This window comes from Ambystoma mexicanum, chromosome 6q (genome assembly GCF_040938575.1).
Source record: "Ambystoma mexicanum isolate Mex_15411 chromosome 6q, UKY_AmexF1_1, whole genome shotgun sequence".
In the NCBI taxonomy this organism is placed as follows: Eukaryota; Metazoa; Chordata; class Amphibia; order Caudata; family Ambystomatidae; genus Ambystoma; species Ambystoma mexicanum.
In genome coordinates this window covers 44731065-44740958 of record NC_090937.1, presented here as the reverse complement: position 1 = coordinate 44740958, position 9894 = coordinate 44731065, and the positions used below count along the sequence as shown (strand labels likewise).

At 47.3% G+C, this 9894-nt stretch overlaps 1 protein-coding gene across 2 annotated transcripts in view; it reads left to right on the top strand.

Moving 5' to 3' along the window:
- The first annotated feature begins 878 nt into the window (after positions 1-878).
- Positions 879-9894, top strand: part of LOC138515750 (dentin sialophosphoprotein-like) — a 29424-nt gene continuing 20408 nt past the window's right edge. Inside the window, exon 1 of one of the 2 annotated variants that reach the window (XM_069630452.1) lies at positions 879-1026. The gene's annotated coding sequence lies outside the window, so the exon portion shown is untranslated. Of the gene's footprint in view, positions 1055-9894 lie in introns of both variants that reach the window. The other variant, XM_069630453.1, reaches the window with a different exon arrangement.

The following is a 9894-nucleotide window of genomic DNA, read 5'->3' as shown; positions in this document are numbered from 1 at the left end:
GCGGTCCCCTTTCCTCCCAAAGACAAGCCTTCACCTTCCACTTCTTTCAGATCTGCCTGAGCGCCTGGAGACTATGAAATGGCAGAGCTGTGCTGTACAAATCCAATGAACATGACCTTGGCCTATGGTGGTTGCACTAGATGAACCGCGGCCACATCCTGACCGCAGGCAGGGCATATCCAGGCAGATGGATATATGGTATGGCATGTTCTGGCAGAACCAGCATGAACATGTTTTCTTAGGGTATAATTATAGTGCAGAATACTACTGGCCGTGCACATAGTTGGCTGGTACATTTGGGTGGCCAGAGTCAGACACAGTCCCCTTGTTTCTATGCTAGGTGAAAGATTTAAACTTTGATCAATACTCATAATTATATCTTTCATCTAGAACAGTGCACGATCACGATGCACATTGAACATGAGTGTTGGTCCAGGGCAGCCTGGAGTGTGGCGCGGCCTGTGCTTTGTTGCCGAGCTTCGGGGGCCACCACATTTTGTGTTACGCCACTGGTCGCGGTACACCAACTGATATATAATGTTGGGCTTCTTCGCTGCATTGCTTGCTTTCAGGGTTCGCTCATCACAACTTCAAAGGAGGATAATCTGAATTCAGGCACACCTGGAAACAATTCTCGGAAGAAAATGAGCTACTCAAACAAAGCAGAAACGCAGGCAGCTGCACCCTCCCCCGCATTACATATTTATCAGCTGCTCGACGTGAGACTGGTTAACGCAGCACATAAACAAATGTTTAACTACAGAAGGGGCTTTTTTCCAAAACCTCAAGCCACAGGAGCAGGAAGCGTGGGTGACGATGGAATCACCAGGGGCAGCAGGAAATATCATGACGTCATGTCCGCGGGGACTGGCGGAAGAGGTCGGGGCGCGTGTTTAAAGGCCACAGAAAGCGAGCCGAGATCAGCGTCCTTCAGAAAGGGCTGAGCCAAGACTCCTACTGCTAAGGGCGACTGACAGCTTCATAGAGCCGGGCATCTCCTTCTTCTGTTCCATAGCACAAGGAAGGGTAACAGAATCTTTATTAGAGAATTGCTGTATGTTATGTTCTAATTTCTAATATAGCGCAACTTTGACTATTTCCATGACCTCGTGGCAGTTCATGCATGCATTTTTATATATTTTGATCTATTTTTTTTATGAATGTTTGTGCTATCCTCTAGGTCACAACTCTTTCCAGTGACTTTCTACTCTCTGTTTTATTGCATACATGTTAGCTGTGGTTTGCGAGACTATGCTATGCGTTATGCTATGCTGCATAACGGTATCTAATGTTTGTTATACTGTAAATGTACACCAACCTCCTCTGCATGCATGCAGGACTAGGATTCACCTGAAACCCTGCATTGTACAACACTACATGTTCAGACTGCCCAGAGCGCTACATGTTCATTCCAATTGCAGAAAAGCGGTTTAGAAAAGCACCTATAATGGGTTTTTGTTCCAACTAAGTTTTGGCAAATACAGCATTTTGGCATGGTCAATTGATTTGCCCAGGATCACAACATGTTCATCAGGGTTAGATGCGATGTATAGTCAGGTCTCCTGGTTCCCAGTTTACGTTTAGCCAGTAGACCCCCCCCCCCCATATCCAATCACATGCAATGAGTGTCACATGAAAGGGCACAGTTTGTCAGAAGCCCAGAAAACATTGTTTACCTGAAGTGCAATTAGGAAGTGTGAGCTTTTACAGGGCCAGATCTAAAAGGCTGCCCCCAATGCAGATTCCAACGGCCCCTTTCTGATCAAGAGGCTGTAATACCTCTTGATACTTTGGGCCGTTCACACATATTTCCAAAGGAGGACATTAGGAGATGCCTCCAATCGTCCCAGAGGTGCATCTCTTTCCTTATGCAACTGGAGCAAATATGGCGATGGCTGGATCATCTCTGAGAGGCTCACATTGAAATGGATTTGCTCCAGTGCATGAGAGATGCGCTCCAGGAATCTCCAAAGGTTCCCCATTTTAATTCTTTGAGGATCAGATACAAGGTTTCAAGTGTAAATCTGAGATGGTCATGAATATCTCCTCATTTGCTGTCGTGCACCAGAGCCCAGTATCTAAGCGCGGGGCGGGATTCGAACATGCGTTGTCTTGCTTCCAAGAGAAACGTGTTGCCCCTGAGCTGTCCTCCCAGCTCGGGTAATATTGCCTCAGGATTGGAGGTAAATCCCCAGGCTCTGGAGCAGTCTTATTCCCCATTATGGAGTTCCATATGGCTCTGTTGGGGTATGGAGGAGTTACAGTCGGTGGTAATTCTACAGATGGCCATTCCTCCATTTTAGTGTTGATGAAGTGGAGGAAATACCTCCAAGCAAGTACTTGAGGTTGTTCCTACATTTTACCTCCAAAGTCAGAATGTGACAGTTCAGTAGAAAGGTTGGTCATTTCTTACCACCACTCTTTTGTGTCACCGCCAAACATGTAATGAGGCCTGATGTGTGTCAGACCAAATCTCTCAAAGCACGAACCTTTGAGCCTGTGCTTTCTGACAACACACCATGGCCCTTTCGCTGACAGCCCCCTGCAGAGTACTTCAGTCTCCAGCGCTCTGACTGCGTCATCCTTCAGGAGCACTGCAAAAAGAGCCACATTTCTAGAGGCATTTACTGTGCAATGCGTGCACGATAAGAGAACCCGTCAGAATAGAATTTGGAGAATCGGGGTCTGAGGCTTCCATTTTTTATGGAGAATCTGGAGCAGGTGTTGCACGTTTTGGCCCTGGTTTAATGGACATGGCCCAGTATAGCTATGGGAAGCCAGCAGTTATGGCTGTCACCATGTCTCGGTTATACAGCTGCCGACCTCAATGAGCGCCCATAATGAGTGCCAGCGCCCCCATTTCCACCCCTGAATTACATGGCTTCATCTACTTAGGGTGACGCTTGTTTCTGGCTTCATACACTTAGTGCAGTGGTATTCAAAGGTCTGCATACTGAGCCCCACCTTGAGTAAAAATGTTGTTTCTGGGGCCCCCACCCAGGGCGCCAGAGGATATCTAGGGGGGACACAGGGTCTTTGAAAAAGGATTAGGTGACTGTTTGTAAAGGAAAATATAATCATTAGAAAATCTGCTTATATTTTATATTTAAACAGTGATCTTAATCACTTTTAGAGCGTATGGGCCCCCCAAAGGCATCCTTCAGGCCCCCCTCGGGATGCCAGCTGCCCCGTTTGAAGTCCCCTGACTTAGGGCAATGCTTATTTATGGCGTCATGTTCTTAGCGTGACGCATGCTCATGGCTTCAGATATATTTAGGGTGACGATTGTTGATAGCTTCATGTTCTTAGCGTGACGCATGCTCATGGCTTCAGATATATTTAGGGTGACGATTGTTGGTGGCTTCATGTTCTTAGCGTGACGCATGCTCATGGCTTCAGATATATTTAGGGTGACGATTGTTGGTGGCTTCATGTTCTTAGCGTGACACATGCTCATGGCTTCAGATATATTTAGGGTGACGATTGTTGGTGGCTTCATGTTCTTAGCGTGACACATGCTCATGGCTTCAGATATATTTAGGCTGACGATTGTTGGTGGCTTCATGTTCTTAGCGTGACGCATGCTCATGGCTTCAGATATATTTAGGGTGACGATTGTTGATGGCTTCATGTTCTTAGCGTGACGCATGCTCATGGCTTCAGATATATTTAGGGTGACGATTGTTGATGGCTTCATGTTCTTAGCGTGACGCATGCTCATGGCTTCAGATATATTTAGGGTGACGATTGTTGGTGGCTTCATGTTCTTAGCGTGACACATGCTCATGGCTTCAGATATATTTAGGGTGACGATTGTTGGTGGCTTCATGTTCTTAGCGTGACACATGCTCATGGCTTCAGATATATTTAGGGTGACGATTGTTGATGGCTTCATGTTCTTAGCGTGACGCATGCTCATGGCTTCAGATATATTTAGGGTGACGATTGTTGGTGGCTTCATGTTCTTAGCGTGACACATGCTCATGGCTTCAGATATATTTAGGGTGACGATTGTTGATGGCTTCATGTTCTTAGCGTGACGCATGCTCATGGCTTCAGATATATTTAGGGTGACGATTGTTGGTGGCTTCATGTTCTTAGCGTGACACATGCTCATGGCTTCAGATATATTTAGGGTGACGATTTTTGATGGCTTCATGTTCTTAGGGCAATGCTTATTTATGGGTTCATATTTATTTAGGCTAATACTTCTTTATGGATTCATATAATTAGGGTGATGCTTGTTAATTGCTTCATGTAATCAACATGACGCTTGTTTATGGCTTTACATATAGTTATGCGGGCACTTGTTTATGGCTTCATGTACTTAGGGTGACGCTTATTTAAGTAGTGTGTATCTACACATGTTTCTGCCTGGAGCCTTCGTTGTCTGTGCCTTCGTCTCATTAAATGCAGGCCCAATAACGCTTCATTCTATGTTTGAAAGCTTCTCTGTAATATGGATCTGCGTGTCTGGTTCCAATGTCTATGCTTTGATAGAAACTCACATTACACCATATAAGTACTCTCTCTTATCGTTACACTCTTTCTTGTTTCTTGATCTCCCGCACTTCAAATACATCTTTTTCAAACGTTTAATATTAATGCTCTCTCCCTTTAATTCTTGTTATCTGCCATCTCATGGCTCCAAATCATATAGCTCGTGTTTTTGTAAATGCCTTGTATTTGCCAATGTTTTAATGATGGGCTTGACCTGTGCATAAGAACTCCCCCTTTTCAGAGATAAGAGAGCTGAGGACGACTCAGATAAGTTGGTCTGCCCACACCAGCCCACTCTTAGGTCAAGTGGCGAGGCTAGGATTGGAATGCTTGTTTTCAGTTTCCACATTTGATCATTTAGGCAACATCTCGTCCTAAATGTTGTAAAACTTTAGTCCTTCGTCCCCTTGTTACAATCACACTCATACGTGGTTTCCATAACTAGATCGTTTGGATCCTCCTGCGAAACAGACGTCAGTGTCTTTTTGAATGGCAAAACATGGTCTTTGTGGCTGTGGCTGCAGCTTTGTACTCTGGATAAGGCAGTTTGGAACTCCATAAAATTGCAGCTTGAAACTCTGCACAACATGGCAGCCTTGTACGCTGCATGTAATGGCAGCCTTTTGCCAAGCATAAAATGGCAGGTGTGTGCTCTCATAAAATGGCCACCTAAAACGCTGCCTAAAATGGCAGCCTGGAACTGTGCATACAATGACAGCCTGGAATTTTGAATGCAATGTTTTAAATTGTTTTATTTATTGAGCATTTGTAAGGCGCTTTATACAACAGAAATGTGATTCAAAGCGCCACAAGGCTGAAGAGGACAGGGGAAATAATAACAGTGGGAAAAGAGTAAATATACAGTCATGGTCCTACTAGACTTTGTGGCATTCGGTCATGCAAGTGCATTGAGGAGAAGTGCAAGGGAAGGGGATGGAAGGAGGAGCAGGGGAGTTGGCAAGTGCTGGAAGGGGGCCTGGGAGGGAAGTGCTAAGGGGAGCCAAGGAGGAGAACCTCAGGCTAAGTGCAAGTATAGGCGACTCTCAAGGGTGAGATGTGGAGCCACCAGGCAGGGGCCACTAGGGCAGTACAGTGGCGGGGCGTGCTGGTATTGACTGAGAGGAAGGACCTGGGGTCCTATGGCTTCATGAGGTTCAGGCCACCGGTCACAGAGGCAGTGGGGTGATGAGCAGGGACGGGAAAGAGGGAAAGAGGTAGAGAAAAGCAGAGTTTTGAGCAGTTTGTCTGGCTCAAGTCTGAGAGGGGCATGGAGGCTGTTCCAAAGGGAGGCACCATCCGAGGAGAGACCTGCCCCGGACTCTGCTTGGGGAAGCATTTGGCAGTCAGAGAGTTGGAGTTAGAGGAGTGTGGGGCTCTAGCATGGGAACATTTATGGAGGGAGCGTTGGAGATAGCATGGTCCCAGGCTCCAGATGGCCATGTGGATGATGCAGGGGGTCTTGAATTTGATCCTTGCAATCACTGGAGGGATTTTAGGGCTGGAGAGATATTCTCTGTGCTTGAGGCTAATGATAAGTCTTTCAGCCCTATTATGGATCAGCTAGAGGCGGCGAAAGGAGGAAAGAGCGGGATTGAGAAAGAGGCTTTTGCAGTAGTCCAGCCTGGTGAGGACCAGAGCTCTGGAGACATTAAGCTTCTGGGGGAAGGTGAGAAAAGGAAGAATGTCTCTAAGGTGGAGCACATGGAAGTGGGACTTCTTGGTCAGGTCGATGATGTGAGGGGTGAAGGAGAGAGCGGTGTCGAAGGTGACCCAAGGTTTTTGGCCTCACAAGATGGTGGGGGTAGAGGGCTCAAAGAGGGTGGCCAGAAGGTTGGAGGAAAAGAGGGCACAGATGTCCCAATGAGGAGGATATCAATCTTACAGGCATTTAGGCAGAGATAATTCGCTGCACACCATGTCTGAATGGTGGATAGACAGTCAAGGATGAGAGAGGATGGGGAAGTAGATGGAAGTTTGAAGGAAAGCTGTGTGTCATTGGTATAACACTGGAAATGAGGAGAGGAGGAGGAGATCAGGTGAGCGAGAGGGGTGAGTTAGATATTATAGAGCCCTGGTGGACACCACAGATAGGGAGGGTGGTGGTATAGGAGAAAGAGCCCAGTTGCAGCTGGGAAGGGTAGTTAGTGAGCAAAGAGGTCAGCCAATCCAGTGCCTGGTCAGTGATGCCTAGAGTGTCACTGAGTTGTTTTATGAGGACAGAATAGTTGACTGTGTCAAAGGCAGAGGAGTGACCGAGGAGAATGAGAACAGCAGAAGAGTTGGAGGTGAGATTTGCAAACATGGTTTCACAGGTGTTCAGGAGAGCAGTTTCCATGCCTCTGGATGGCCAAAATAAAGATTCATGATCATGAAGGCAACCAACAAGATCAGTGTGGAGGGTCAGTTGGGGGATATGATATGATATGGCATTTATAAGGCACCTATACACAAGTGTTTCAAGGCGGGACAAACTTCTCTAAGAGTTTACCCAGGAAGGGGGTAGTTAAGATAGGGCAACAGTTAGCTCGGCAGGAGGGGTCAGGAGATGGCTTTTTTAAAGATGCTCCACAAGGTCATCCTTGTGGAGCTCCACAATACTCAAGGTCCCCACGCCTGGATGTTCTTCCACTCAGCATCAGACTGACTGACACTCTGCTAAAGTTAAAGAAGGATTTAAAAACCCACCTTTTTAACTTCTCACCTGACTAGCATTATTCTGTGTCTGTTGGATGCTCCTTTGATCCTGAACTTGGCCTGTTTCTCTTCTTCCAGCATGCTGTGGTAGCCTACTGGTTAGGACTGTTTGTTTTTCATGTTGTTTGAGCGCCCTGAGGCCTGCGGGTTTGTGGCGCGATGGACCAAACATGTTAAATAAATAAATAAATAAGGGAGTGCTTGAGGGATAGAGTGAAAGAGCCAGTGGCGAAAGAGTGGTGACAGAAGTCAGCAAGAGCCAAGGCAAGAGAGGAGATGTTGTCCTTAATTGTTCTGGAGGAGCAAGGGGGCAAATGTTTGGAGGCGGCCTTCACAGAGGATACCACTTCAGAGACCTATGCTATGGGCAGGAGGGAGGAGCCTGGGGTCCTAGGGGGGCCAAGGGAGGCAGGGGAGCAGGCGTGGGAGAAGGGATGGAGGTGGAGGGCAGTGAGGACAGGATGACCTGATGTGAAGTGGGAGGCCAAGGCAGTGTAGAGAGCCAGGGAAGGAAGTAGAGAGGTGGAGACTGCAAGTGGATTGGCAATTCCTTTCAGTTCGGCCATGTTATTAGTGGCTCTAGAAATGGGAGCTTGGATGTGGGCCCACTTCTTGGAGTGGATGGAGAAGTAATATTGCCTTCGGAGGAGGCGGCATGCCAGTTTGCCAGAGGATAAGCCCAAAGTCTGCCACTTCTGCACTTGTGTTTCAGAGATGCTAGATCGGAGTAATACCAGCTGTTCTTGGTGGCAGATTTTAGATGGATCCTCATGGCAGTGGCAAGGATATTAAGGGTGTTAGAGATGGCAAGGTGGAGGTTAGCAAGGACAGAGTCAGCGAGAGTCAGGAGCAGGGGACGGAGAGGGGATGAAGGTGAAGGAAAAAGCAGCAACTGACACTCGCTTCACCAGACGAATGACACAAAAGGAGGCTGGCAGTGCAGGGGGTGGCGCAGATAGAGGGCCAAGGGGCCCCAAGTGGGAGGAAAGGAGAGAGTGGTCAGACCAGGAGAGGGGGGTGGTGACCGGATTAGAGATAGGGATGTCACCAGAGATAAGGGCCTCAAAAGTGTGGCCGGCAGAGTGAGTCAGGCCGGAAGGAAGAACAGTGAGAAAGAGGGAGTCACAGAAGACCCAGAACTGAGACCTGGATGTTTCCAGAGAGTCGAGGTGGATGTTGAAGCCACCAAGGAGGAGGAGTTTTGAAGAAGAGGTTGAAAGGGATGAGGCAAAGTCAGCCCATTCAGAGAGGAAGAGGGAGAGGGAGATAGGGCCATGGGGTCTGTCGATAGTGGTGAGGATGAGGGAGAGAGTAGGCAAAACCCCAATCCTACAGAGTAGGCATTCAAAAGAGGAGTAAGATTGAGTAGGAATGATGGAAGCAGGGACCCACTCAGAGAAGATCAGGGCCACCCCACCTCCAGGCCTGAGTCTGGGTTTGGAGAGGATTTTGTAGCCCTCAGGAAGGAGAGTGTCAAGAGCAGTGACAGAGCTGACATTGAACCACGTCTCGGTAAGAGCAAGGACGTCCAGCTCCAAGTCTTCAAGAAGGAGACAGGCGAGTATTTGACAGCACCACCATTGAAGGGTTTCTGATGAGAGGAGGAGGAGATCAGGGGAGAGGAAGAAGGGGTGGCAGGAGAAGGGGGGATGTTTATGAGAGAAGGCAGGCACTGGTCAAGAAGGAGAAGAGTAGGTTGAGAACCTTGGGCCATGATAGTGCTGTTGTGATAGACATTAATGATACCCTGAAAGATGAGAAGTATGCAAGGAGTGCTTGCCACCTAGTGCTACCATTAATGTGTGAGGAGGAGAAAGGAGTAAGAGTGGAGGCCAGATGTGGGTTCATAGGTCAGGAGAGGGGAAAGTGAAGAGGATGTCCGTAATAGTCTGTCTGGAGGTAGAATTGACGTGTCATCGATAGGTAGGCGTGGGTTAGAGTACAGGAGAGCTTTTTTCAGCTTTTTTCTTCCAGACTTCATGAGAGAGGTAGGATAAGTGATAGAATAGCAGTTGGAATAGATACGAGAGATGGAGAGTGTTATGGTACTAGAGGGGGAGAGAGAGATAAAGAGGGGAGCTACACAGTGCACAGGAACTCACCAAGTGGCCTAGCAGCCAGGCTGGCGCAGAGGAGAAGGTGTGCAAAGGAAGATAATCAGTGGACTGATTAAAAAACATTCCTAGGTTCAGATTTGTCAAAAGCACTTACAGCCCAAAATGGAGGATGCAGCAATTTAAAAAGCCCTCCTAGATTCGAATTTGCCAAAAGCACTAACACAGCAAAACATGGAAGATGCAGTGATTTAAAATGCACACCTACATTCGAATTTACCCAAAAGGCACAAATACAGCACACAAATGGAGGGTGCACAGATGTAAAAGCACACCTAAATTCGAATTTCCCCAAAAAGCACAAATACACCACCACAATGGAGGTTGCACAGATGTAGGGCAAAATTAGGGAGCAGTCATAAGAAAGGCCCTAACAAGGGTGGAAAACAAGCAGTGAGTGAGTTAAGGCAGATGCACATAATAGGTGTTCAACAAGATCTAGATTGCACCTTTGCTAGAACAAAAGGGAGAGAGAAATCCCATTAACCAGGCTGGGGGTTGTAGACCAGTTCTGGGAGACTTACAGGTGCAAGGTAGAAACAGATTGCTCATGGTCACAGAATATAAAAGTACTGCAAGTTTGGTC